The 13,044-nt window shown below is 44.6% G+C and overlaps 1 protein-coding gene across 3 annotated transcripts in view; it reads right to left on the reverse strand.

Annotated features, from left to right (window-relative positions):
• Tln2 (talin 2) overlaps window positions 1-13,044 on the reverse strand; it is a 340,789-nt gene that overhangs the window by 197,515 nt on the left and 130,230 nt on the right. For all 3 annotated transcript variants that reach the window (XM_069995254.1, XM_069995253.1, XM_069995252.1), the window contains exon 3: window positions 1,341-1,416. The gene's annotated coding sequence lies outside the window, so the exon portion shown is untranslated. The remainder of the gene's footprint in view (window positions 1-1,340; window positions 1,417-13,044) is intronic.

The following is a 13,044-nucleotide window of genomic DNA, read 5'->3' on the forward strand; positions in this document are numbered from 1 at the left end:
TAAGGGTCTGGAAGTTTTGTTTGTTCAGGCTGGCTCTGAATTGGGATGCTCAGATCTCAGCTTCCTGAATAGCTAGGATTACAGGCATAAGCCACCAGCTGCAATCAGTTTTTTTTTTTTATAATGATTGCATATATCTTTAGATTGCAATCTAAAGACAAATTGGAAACTTCCTGCTCTTTTTGTATCATAACATTTCCTCGTTCACAAAATGACATAAGTAAATAGTAGCCATTTTGTGACTACTCATCTCTTATGTCAGAATTTTTCTATTGGCTTACATTAGTTATACAGAGGACAATTTTATTGTTTCATTTCTACACGTTTATACTATGCTCCAACTAATCTCACCCCTTCTATAACCCCTCCTAAACACAAATCCAAAAGGCTTCTTTGTTCACTTTTCACAGTTGCAATCTATTTTTACCACATTCATCCGCTTTCAAAATGTATTTTAAAATTATCTGTTCCCTTTCATTCTTTTTCCCTCTCCTTTCCCAATCTCTTTTCTAAAGAGTCCATTTGTTAGATACATACTCTTTTATTTACATATCATTAGGTAAATGGATCTATACTGAACATCAATCTCTTCTTATGAAAAATTCCAAACACAAAAGAGAATAGTATACAAATATATAGTGAATTCCCACATTCATTGAGCAGTAACAATCATCAGCTTTGTTTACATCCAGCCCAAAGAAATATTGAAAACTGGTCCTCTTATGTTTTTCCCAAAACCATAAATCCTAAGAACCTGGAAACAATTAGACTAGGCTAATCCACAAATTTCACAGGTGTAGATAAGGAGACTGCAGAGATGAAGTGACCTGTTCCCAGCTAGGCAGCTGGTTAGGTACAGAGACGATGTACCTGGGTGGCCATGATACCATTGTTGAGATAATGCGCCCACCAACCCCTACCACCTGGCCAGACATCAAATTCAGACTACCCAGGACTGCAGAAAGGCCCCAAATCTCAGCCCAGGGTATTTCATACACACTATGAGATCATACAGACCAACCCAAGAGGAAACACATCACCTAGGAACCTAAGTATACTTCTTCCTCTCCTGCTAGAGCAATTGTCCTCTAGCCCCAGAGACTCCAGGAACTACTCATTTCAGTCCAAAGGCTACTGGACTGAAACAAACTGATGTGAGTGAATGAGAATTAATGCAATAAGGTCTCCTTGGTGAAAACTATCATTACTCTCATAGGCTCTTTCCCTCACCCAACCCAACCAAAAAACTACCCCCATGCAAGGGGGTGGTCAGTTGACAAGGCTTTTAATTATTATTATTATTTTCAATACTAATAATTATTATTATTTTCAAGACTCACCTGAATCGTCAGTTTATGGAGTGTCAGTTTCCCTGAAGAGATCCAAAAGCATGCAAGAAGACTCCAACAGCAATACCTAAAACAATAAAAGTCATTAGGATCCAGGAATACTACAGATGTGAGGTTTTGAACAGAAAACAAATCTCAACCTATATATTCAGTCATTTCCCCTACACTAAGTAGGAACGGAAATAACTCAAGGAACAATGACTCTCAACCAAAACACACAGGCTGGGAGTGTACTGTACAGACAGAGACATGACGTCCCAGGGCACTTCTTTAGAAGACCAAAATTATGTTACTATTGGCAAAGAGGCAGAACACTTTCTCCCTGCTCCTTCCTTATGGTAGGAAGGCTTTAATTTTAAACAAAACACCCAAACATATGTGCTTCTTCCTGCTGTTCTTTTCCATGTCTAAAAACTTTCATTAAACACACACACACACACACACACACACACACACACACACACACACACACACACACACACATCTTACATAAGTTGCTCTTGACTAATTCACTTTTCTCCTATTTGGTCCTAGAGCATGTATGTGAGGAAGATTTCTTTTTACTGTAGCTGTTCCCCAGTCTCCCCTGTTCTGAGGAGTTCCCTCTTCTGGGAACTCACCATTGGATAATTTACTCATAGCAATCCAGCATGACACTGAAGCACCATACTCAATAGTAGGAATCTACCTAAGAGTCTGGCCACAGTTAATGATTAGAGACTGTAGGAGAACATACCTAATCAATTCATTTTCAGGAAACAGGTTCATGTAATCACATCAGAAGGAGAATGAACCAGTAGTTAATGGGGAAGTTCATTTAGTGAAGGCCAATCTACACCTTCCTCTCTCTGCTAGGTAAAAATAAACACAAAAATAGAATCAAATGATCACAAGTAGAATACTTACCTGAGTATTTAATAATATTAGGATGGGAAAGGACTTCTTTTTTTATCGGTCGTGGGGCTTGAACTCTGGGTGCTGTCCCTGAGCTCTTCAGCTCAAGGCGAACACTCTACCGCTTGAGCCACAGCACCACTTCTGGTTTTCTAGTGCTTAATTGGGGATAAAAGTCTCATAGACTTTCCTGCCTGGGCTGGCTTTGAACTCAGCCTCCTGAGTAGCTAGGATTATATGCGTGAGCCACCAATGCCAGCTGCCCTGTTTTGTTTTGTTTTTTAAGATAGTGTCTTGCTTTTTGGGGAGGCCTGCCTGGACTATAATCCTTTTACTTATGCTTCCCAGTATAGACAGGATCAAAGATGCATGCCATCACCACCATGGCTCAGCCTTTTCTGTTGAGATACGCATCCCTCATGGAAGGAATTTCCCTCTACAGGCTGGCTTAGATCATGATCCTCCCAATCTCAGCCTCCCACATAGCTGGAATAACCTACATGCAATAGTGTGTCCAGCCACTAGATGATATGGAGTCTTGTGAATTCATTGCCCTCAGAAGGTACTGAGTAGAGAAGAAAGAGAAAGGGGGAGGGGGGAGTGTCTATGACAGAGTGGGAAACAAGGAGAAGTGAGGGAGTTAGGGAGGATGCAATCAAGATGGACAGGAAATATTAAGAGGAGCACAATTTTATTTTTCCCAGAGGGGAGACCAAGCCTGGCTCGGGTCTAGTTATAAGAACTGATCGATGTAGAGCCAGAGGTCAATTTAGGGGCTGTGTTGTCAGTGTGCTCACCTGCAGGGGCACTGATGTTGCCAAGTCTGAGTATGAGTCTGGGCAGGGAATGGAGGTGGGAGTGAAGCTCACTAACAGGGGATCAGCTTCCTATGAGGCCCAAGTTCGGGTGAAGCTCTAGAACAAGATAGGGAGGGAGGTAGCAGGAGATGGTGCTGGGAAGCATGGGATTGAGAAGTGCATCAGTCAGTGAGATACGTTTTCATAGACCCCCTCCTCCAGCCCCTGCCAAGGCTGAGGAAAGTAGGGACTGTGAACTGAATGTCACTCACAGGGGAAGTATGAAAAAGTGGCCTTCTGGCATGGGTTTGGTTACTGCTGAACATTTACAACGCTGAGTACTACATTTTCATCTACAAGGCTGCTGGCATAGAAAAAGTCCAGCAGAGTGAGCAAAAATGCTTCATGGGTGGGTGTGGCCAAGAGCAGCCCACTAAGTAAACCAGCACATATGGGGAGGAGTTGCTAAGCAACCCAGGGTACCTGCCAGTTGAGCATCCCCCTTGAGGAAAGAGTGTGATCCAGTGTCCAGTCAGAGAAGCTGAAAGGAAGGATATCACAGAGAATGAGAGGGGAAAAAAGCTAATCTCTAGAACATTCTTGCTGGGTACCTGTGCTGGGCTCCAAATCACGAATCGGCATGTGAGGTACAAGGAACAAGGACAGATGATTTCCAGTATCCAACCTGCCCTTCAGCTGTTAAGAGACAGGAGAAAGCAACTACCCAAATGCACTAGGTACTTTCCACTGAAGAATATTCAGATATGACAATGTGTCACATAAGGGGGTGTCCTGTTCTATTTGAAACTCTCAAGATAAAGCTAACCATAAGCAAGCAAAGAGGCAACACGTGGCTATTGAATCTTAAATTATTTTAGAAATACATATATTGCAACAACTCTAAACTCAAAATCTGATGTGTTTTGAGAAATGATTACAATGCTTAAGGTGTTCGGGGTGGATTGACAGTTCCATAGGGACCAAGTCTTTTCTTCAAGTTTCAGAAGAAGCAAGACTGGCTGGTGGTCACACTTGAGAAGGTCCAGGAACCTTGTCTGTGAAAACAGCATGTGACCTTGACATCAATGTTCAGAACCTTCCCCTCAGATGACACAAAGGAAGTCTGACTGATTCCCTGCTGTGATGGGCAATAGACCCCTTCACGCTTTGCTGCCTGGCTGAGGAAAGTAGCAACTAGAAGGTACCAAGTGTCAAGTCCTTCTTCTGAGCAACCTCAGTGTGATTGACATTTTGCTTTAAAACCTCCAGAGGAATGGGAATGGCAATAAGACTGGGGAGAAAAGTAGCTCTTGCCTGCTCTGAAAGTTAACAGCCAATGTCAACTTGATCATCATTACCAGCCCTCATCTCTGTGAGAGCCATATCATGGCCCTGTTGACCAGAGCTGGGATAGAATGTGGCTCTTAAAAAGAGTCAAAACCCAAACACACCCCAAATACACTCCTACCATAAGAATTTGGGAGGGCCAGGCATGGTGGTAGATGCCTGTCATCTACTTGGGAGGCAGAGGTTAGGAAGATCATGATCCAAGGCTAGCCCCAAGCAAAAGCAAAAGAGTTTATCTGAAAAGTAAACTAAAAGCCAAAGGCCTGGGTATAGCTCAAGTGGTAGGGTGCTTCCCTAGCAAGCACATATCCTTGAGTTCAAGTCCCAGTAATTGTCATTAAAAAAATAAAATAAGATCTAAGTGGGTCTGTGAGGCTCATGCCTGTAATCTAGTTACTCAGGAGGCTGGGATCTGAAGATTGTGGTTTGAAGTCAGCCTGGGCAGGAAAGTCCTTGTGAGTCTTATCTCCATTTAACCACCAAAAACCCAGAAGTAGAACAGTGGATAGGGAGTAAAGCACTACTACGCAAAGAAGCACAGGGATAGCACTCAGTCCCTGAGTTCAAGCCCCAGCACTGACACACAAAAAATAAGCAAATAAACAAAATAAAATCCAAACAAACAAAAACTCAAAAGATCTTGCATGCATCAGAACTATACTGACTCCTTTTAGGAACACTGGCTTAAGCAGTCCTCAATAGGGACAAGAGAAATCTGGTCTTATCTGGAGCTATAAATGGGGAGCCATTTGATGGGTATCGGTCAAGGGTACCATTAAACACCCTCAAATGCACAGCATAGTCCCACATAACTAAGAAGTGTCTAATCTAAAATGCCAGTAAGGTAAAATTGAGAAGCCCTAGCTTAAAGCAACTGAAATAAAAGAAAAAAATATATTCAGACTTGGGGACTGGGGTAACAAGAGAAAGAGAGGTAGGGACAGAAGCAATGGGGAAAGAAAGAGGGCCATTGACTTTTTAATGTCCCATATCATCTACTTCTACAATTTTTTTAACCAATGCAGAATTCATTGCCACGCCCCACTTTATCCAGTAACACAAGAGGGGCCAGAACTATTGAGAGACAATGCTGCCAAGACAAATATTTGCTTGTTTCTAATGGCCATGTTTACCCAAGATTATTCTGCTCTTAGTTAAGTAGAAACCCACTGCTGTTTGACACACTTGGAAAAGAATCATGGAACAGCCTGGCACCTCTCCCATGGGCAAGGAAGGGGAAACGGGACGCTGAAGGCCAGTCTCTAAAACCACCCAAGCTTTTGGATGGAGTCACTTTGAAACCACATTCAGATCAAAAGGGCAATCCTGTTAACATTTTCAATAACACTGAAGGATCTTGGGAAAAGGAAAGTGAGAGTGCTGGTGTAAAAAGACAAATGAAAGAGAAGGTAGAAAAAGGAAGAGAAGGATCGCTTATCACCGAAGAATTTAACTGTGAAAAAAGGCAAAAAGGGGAAAATTCACATTATGATTTTTGGTTCAAGGTAGAATAGGCTTAGTTCGATTGTTAGCCTGAATTATGATATACAACTGACCTCCACAATGAATGAAATGAGCTTCCTAGTATTTACAGTCACATTTGTGGAGTTTTTATAAATAACTGGTAACTAGCCAGGGGGCACTAGAGGTTCACACCTGTAATCCTTGCTACTCAGGAGGCTGAGATATGAGGATCAAGGTTTGAAGCTAGCCTGGGCAGGAAAGTCCATGAGACTTTTATCGTCAATTAACCACCTTCAAAACAACAGCAGCAACAAAAACAGAAGTAGAGCTATGGTTCAAAGGGTAGAGCACTAACCTTGTACACAAAAGCTCAGAAACGGCATCCAGGCCATGAGTTCAAGCCCCAGGACTGGCACAAAATAAATAAATAAACAAAATGGCAACTGAAATTCAGCTGGGCCTTTCCTATTTGATCATAAAACTTCTCAAGTACCAACAAGCTTCTGTTTTTTCTTTACCATTCCCCTTTACCACAAAGACAATCACAGCCAAGTTCCTACCACCAAATTCATTTTCTAACCAAAAGAAGCAAAGATTTTTTTCACTGAAGACTGCATCTCCCGCACATGTTAATTCAAACATCATGCCTTCAAGGAAGTTGGTCTTCAACGTACCTGCCCAGGCCCTGGCAGTCCTGGGCACCCCATATTGGACCTAACACTTGCCATCTATGGATATTTCCCAGCTACTCCTAAAAAGGAAGTGAGGTTCTTAACTTCAGGAAATAAGGTCAGGCCAGACAACCTGCCCCATTCACCCATGACTTTGGGATACTCAGCATAATGACGGGGGATGTCTGGTCCTCCCACAAGAGCCACACACCTAATCTCTGGCCTGCAGAGATTAAATGATGGGCTGCAAAAACATAAGCAAGTCCACATCATCATTCCTGGAACTGCAGGTGTGACCTTATTTGGAAAAAGAGTTTTGCAGGTATAATGAAGGATATTGAGATGAGATCATCCTGGATCTTACAAGTACACATTAAACCCAATGAGGAATGTCCTTCTATAAGAGACATAAGTAAAGACTGAGTTTGCCTGAAACAAGAGACATGGGAAGCTACCTGAAGCTGGCAGAGGGGAAGAGTCTTTTCCCCTAGAGCCTAGGGAGAGTGTGTGGCCCTTACCTGATGTCTCTAAACTGTAATGTCTCCAAACTGTGAGGCAATAAATTCCTGCTGTTGTAAGCCAGCCAGTTTGTGGTAAACTCCTTAAGCAGCTATAGGAGGCTAAGACAGGGTCTCACATTGGAGCCTAGTAGTGGGTCGCATTGGCCAGACCAGGATGCAGCCAAGTTACCACCAGATCTTTACCTCTACTACCCTTCTAGCCCTGAAGAGCTTAGGAGGGCAGGCTGATGGACACGTCTGTAGCCCTGAAAATCCAGGCCTCAGCGGTTTTTCCACAGAACAAGCTCTAGAGCATGGTTACAAGAAACAGAGCTTCCATCTGTCCTAGAGCTGAGCGCCACACACGGAAACAAGTCCTCCCCAAATGGTCATTGAGAAAGGCAATCTCCACACTCCATGCATCCCCTATAAGTGGCTGTCATCAACCTTCACCACCACTATTTCCTGAGCACTGCCACGGGCCACACACTGTGCTTGCGACAATTTTAAGAGGTAAACCGCTCATTCTGAGTTTTGATTTCATCCTTCCTGCCTTCTCTGTAAATTGCTACCTCTTATATATAGACCTCAAAATGATTGCTTAATGTTACATGTAAAAAGAGATCGCCGGTGCCTGGATGGCCTCTCATAGGCTAAAATTGGGCCATACAGAGAAGATTAACATGGCTTCTGAGCAAGGGACATAAAAATTCAGGTATTTGGGGAAGAAGGGAGGGAGAGAGGTGGAGGGAGAGGATGAAGGAGGAAAATTTCTAGGTTGATTGCATCTTGGTGGCAGCCTCCTGAGAAAAAGGAAACAGGCAGCTTCCCCAGTATGTGGAAAAGTGAGAATAATGCCCAGGGAGCAATGGCCTTCAGCCCCCTGCCAGGATTCTAGTCAGCCTCACGTAGGCCAGGATTTTATTCCTTCCTTATCCAAGAGATTAGCCAGAGTCCAAGAGACTCTTATTTCCAATTAAACAGCAAAAAACTTAGAAGTGGAGGTATGGCTTAAGTGGTAAAGTGCTAGCCTGCTGTGAAGTAAGAGCACAAGGCCCCGAGTTCAAGCCCAAGCCCCAGTTCTGGCAGGAGCACACATGCGCATGCACGTGTGAGCACACACACATACACACACACACACACACACACACACACACACACATACACACACACACACACACCACAAAATCCATGAAGATAACAAACATTTCTTTTTAAAAAAATGCCCCATATGGACTAACTTAATTGATCAATGAGCAGTGTCTGTATACCCAAGTATTTGGCTAAATTCTGGGACCACAGAAAAGATTAAGGCCAAGCCTCTGACTGCGAACAGTACCCATTTTCTTTCCAGTGGAAAAAGTGCTTTTAACAAAATGACTAAAATAAAATGTGATGTACACTATGGGGAGAAGAGGGAAAGATTGAAGGAATCATAGAAGCCTTGCTAGAGGAGGTAAAATGAAGCCGACTCTGGGGAATGGTAGTTACCCCGCCTAACACAGGGGAGAAACAATGGCATAGCACATGCACAAATTAGTCTGAAAGGGGCTGGTTCTAAGAGAATGGGAGCCAATCAGGAAAGCTCAAGGGGGAAGTACCAGGAAGCAACAGAATGCATATAGGTAGGACACCAGCATCTGCCACCTGTGTAGCTTTATTTAATTAGAGGAAAGTAAGGGTCATAGATGCCATGAGTCAGGGACTGTCTTGATTCTTTGGTCTCGGCACTGGGGTCCTCTGATTTTGAAGCTCAAAAGGGATTAGGCAGAGGGATGTATGGGTAGAAAAAAAGCCCAAAATGGCATAAAAGAAAAAGCTAGGTGCATGTGGCTCACACCTATAATCATAGCCATTCAGGAGGGTGAGATCTGAGGATCAAGGTTCAAAGCCAGCCCAGCCAAGAAAAGTCTATGAAACTCTTAACCACAAAAAGGTTGGAGTGGGGCTATGATTTAAGTGGCAGAGTACAAGCCTTGAGCAAAAGAGCCCAGGGGCAGGGTCCAGGCCCTGAGTTCAAGTCCTAGTTTGTGTGTGTGCGCGCGCGCACACACACACAGACAGAGTTAAAATTCTGAATAAATAGGACTATGATAGAAATATATTGATATGGGACATAACTTGGTTGTAGTAAATAAAAGCAGAACACAAAATTTATTTAAGAGAAAGGCAGATGGTGGCCTCAAGGAGTTTGTAAATTAAAAAGCCAGGTGAAGTAAAGCCATCACTCAGCCCTGGGTGGCCAAATATCACTGCATGGGTGGTACTTCGGGGCTTGAAAGCCTGGGGTTACAGGGGAGGGCCCCTGAGGACTTTTTTTTTTTTTAGGGAGTGTTTAATCTCGACAACCAGAGAAAGGAGAGAAAAGGGGAAGGGAGGGGCAGGATACTGCAGGAGGTAGTCATGAGTCAGGGAAGTATGACAGAAGAGGATGGCTGGGAAGGCAGATCCCAGGGAATAAGGAAGAAGAAAGAAGAGACAGGTGGGAAATTTGAAAGGCCGAAAGCCCATGTGATGCAGGCCAGCAGAAGCACAGAGAATTGTTTTCCTTTCGACCTCTCCTCTACAGTATGTTCTGTCCCATATAAAGTGCCTGGCTCATCAATGCTTGGAAATGCTTGCAACAGTTTTTGGCTTGTTAGGCGCCTGCAACCGCTTTCTGCTCAGTAGGACAGGGGGAGAGTGGAGACGTTAGCCCTGGGAGTCCCTAATGGACTTCAGTATCAGGAAAACTCACCCGCCAAATGGTCTCAAGGCAGAGCCCCCTGAAGAAGGCATCCTAATTTTCCCGAATAAGGCCTTCAGCTTCTCTGGACGCCCTGGTGGTTAAGGAGAAGGCTGGAGGAAGCTGGGGACACACCCCAATAAGGAGGGGCCGAGTGGTGGGGTGTGTTACATTCCTTAGAAAACAGGGCCCCTGCTATAATTTGTGTAATCAGACCAGAGATTGGACTGCAGGGCCCCGCTTCCCATTTATTACAATATCACACTCCTGCCCAGGAAACCTCACCCGAGCTTTTGTTTGGAATGCCCTTCCTTGATTAGGTGTAAGTCCTATTACTCCTGCCGCTCAGAAATAACACATGAGTCTGATGAAGCTGCCACGTCCATCCTACCAGCCACCAGCTAGCCAGCCACAACCCCGACTTCCTCAAATGAATGAGGCCAATCCTTCTTCTACTCGCTCATTTTAGAAAGCTGATCTTTATTCTTCCTCCTTTCCGAGTCTGCAGAGGAAGAGAGTGAGAAGCAGGGACTTATTGTCCCCGTGGCATGGCAAGTCATTTTTCCTCAAGAACCAGGCAAGCCAGGATCACTCCTGGGATTGTCTACAGACCCTCTTACCACTAGCTGAAGTGTTGTTCTCTCTACCCACAGGAGCTGAGAAGGGCCTGGGTCCCACCTCTCCACCCATACAAATGAGGATGCTGGCAGAGAGCTGCCCTCTTCCCTGCCTCCCGGCAGAAGTAGTAGGGCAGGGTTGCCATACTACCTCACTTCAAAAGAGAAACTTTTGGAGAGGTGTAGATGTCTTCCAGAGAGACCAATCCAGACAGAAGGCTTGACAATTCTTCCAAGCCCTGAGACAATGGGTGTGGGGTAATTTCACTTCCAATGAATGTTAGTATGGAGACAAGAGACCAATCACTGTCTCTGACAAAGGCTTGAACAATGTAAGAGATATATGTTCTGCAGTCTTCCCCACACAGAGGCTGCCTGGTGTTAACCTAGGAACTCACCCTACATCTCCACTCTCATCAAAGCACTCTGGGCAGGGGGAGAGCCCTGATAGAAAGACTGTTCATCTGTTTCCAGGCCAGCAGCCTAAATGTAGTATGACTAGTCTCTCACATCCCAATGAGGCTATTCATTTGTGTAAATTTTCTCCAGTCACTGAGCCACCCTAGTTGGCAGAATTCTAGCTGGATGAATGCAAGTGTAAGAAGTCTCAAAGAATTAGGCACTGTTGGCTTATGCCTATAATCCTAGCTACTCAGGAGTCTGAGATCTGAGGATTGCAGTTTAAAGCCAGCCCTGGGCAGGAAAGTCCAGGAGACTCTTGTTTCCAATTCATCACAGAAAAAGCTGGAAGTAGCACTGTGGCTCAAAAGGGTAAAGCACTAATGTTGAGCAAAAGGAGCTCAAGGACAGCAGCCAGGATCTGAGTTCAAGCCCCACAACCAGTAAAAACAAAGCCACAAAGACAGGGCAGCCACACAGAGCTATAAGCAAACAAGTAGGAAACCATACATAACCTTGTGAATTTATCTGTGTAGCAAGAGAAAGCACTCTCCAAAACAGGACCCAGGAGTTGGGAGCCCAAGCAAGGGTGCATCATGGCTGTCTCAGTCCAGACCTTGTGATCTTCTCAACTTGTATGAATGGATTTTGGGGACTTGGCTCCCAAAGTCCCTGGCCAAAAAGAGGTGTCAATGTGCGTGTGTCAAGCACTTGGGACCTCAGTGCTGAGTGTCTCACAGCCAGCATGGAAGATAAAACCACTCACTGGGTATCACTGCAAAATATGATAGCAGAGCCCAAGACAGTGCCAGTGATGGAATACACTTACTGTGGCCAAATAGCTGAAGACAGGGAATCTCCAGAGAGCTCCTTAGAAGGGACAGGTCTCACACTTGACTACAGCTAAGAAGTAGGGTGTAGCTAAACTTTGAGGACAAAGTTGATCATCTCACTGTGACATGAGGCTTCCTCCCACAATTCCCCTGGGCTCAGCCTTCATCCGCTGGCCTGAGTTATGGACTGTAGCCCACGCAGACTTGGGAGTGGCTCCCCTGGCAACCTCTCCTGCCTGTCTCCACTGAAAACAGCGATCTTCAGAGAAGGCTATCTGTCTTGAGTTTGTTTGGTACTAAAGTTTGAACTCAAGGCCCTGTAATTTCCTGGGCACATACTCTACCAGTTGAGCCAGACCCTTTTTGCTTTGTTTTTGTTTTGAATAAGTTTGTGACCAGCCATCTTCCTATCCCATATCTGGGATGGCAGGCCCAGGCCACCATGCCCAGGTTATTGGTTTAAATGGGATCTCATCTAATGGTCAGAGAATTTCTCCCTCCACACTTCCCCTCCTTCCTTCTTGGCAAAGGGAAAAAGGGCAGGCTTGTGCAGAAGTTACAAAACTATGCCAGCATCAAAATAAGAAGGATGGTGGAACCGAAAACTATCAAGAAGCAGCAGATGCAGGAGAGTACTTCCCCTCTCCCCTCCCATTCCACAGTCCTTTCTTCTAAAAGCAGGACATGGATTAATAAAGTTAAAAGGCATCCTGTTGCCTCAACCTGGAAGAACAAAGGTTAACCAAGAAGAAGACGTATGGACTTGGAGATGGCGCCAGAGGAATCCCCATTAATAGGCTTGCTAGACTACCTTTATCTGCCTCTTGCCGACCTTCCCCAAGCCATCACCCACAGAGGCTCCAGGTCTTTTCTTTTTGTCTTATCATTTCTCTGTACTGTTCGTCAGAAGCTGGAAATCAACATCACCTCTTTGAAGGCTAGCTACTCATTCCCTAGGTGCCTCCCATGTATCTATAAAAACATACATGCTAATTGTCCTGGATTTTTAAATGATTGTTTCTCTCTTGTTAATTTTTCTTTTGGCTGAGTGTAATGGCACATACCTGGTTTCTTAGCCACTCAACATGCAGAAATTAGGAGGCCAGCTCAGGAAAAAAAAAAAAAAAAGTTTTCAAGCCAGGCGCTTGGAGGCTCATGCCTGTAATTCTAGCTGAGATCTGAGGATGGTGGTTTGTTTGAAGCCAGACAGGGCAGAAAGTCCCTGTGAGACTCTTATCGCCAATTAAAAACCAGAAGTAGAGCTGTGGCTCAATGTGGTAGAATACTAGCCTTGAGCAAAAGAGCTCAGGGACAGAGCCCAGGCCCTGTGTTCAAGTCTCACAGCCTCACCTCCCCACCCCATCCCCACCTCACCTTAAAAAAAAACTCTTCAAGAGCCAATCTCAACCAATAAGCTGGGTATGGTGGCATGTGCCTGTGATCTGAGG

The sequence above is a fragment of the Dipodomys merriami genome, unplaced genomic scaffold (genome assembly GCF_024711535.1).
Source record: "Dipodomys merriami isolate MVZ:Mamm:240054 unplaced genomic scaffold, mDipMer1.0.p SCAF_48, whole genome shotgun sequence".
Classification (NCBI taxonomy): Eukaryota; Metazoa; Chordata; class Mammalia; order Rodentia; family Heteromyidae; genus Dipodomys; species Dipodomys merriami.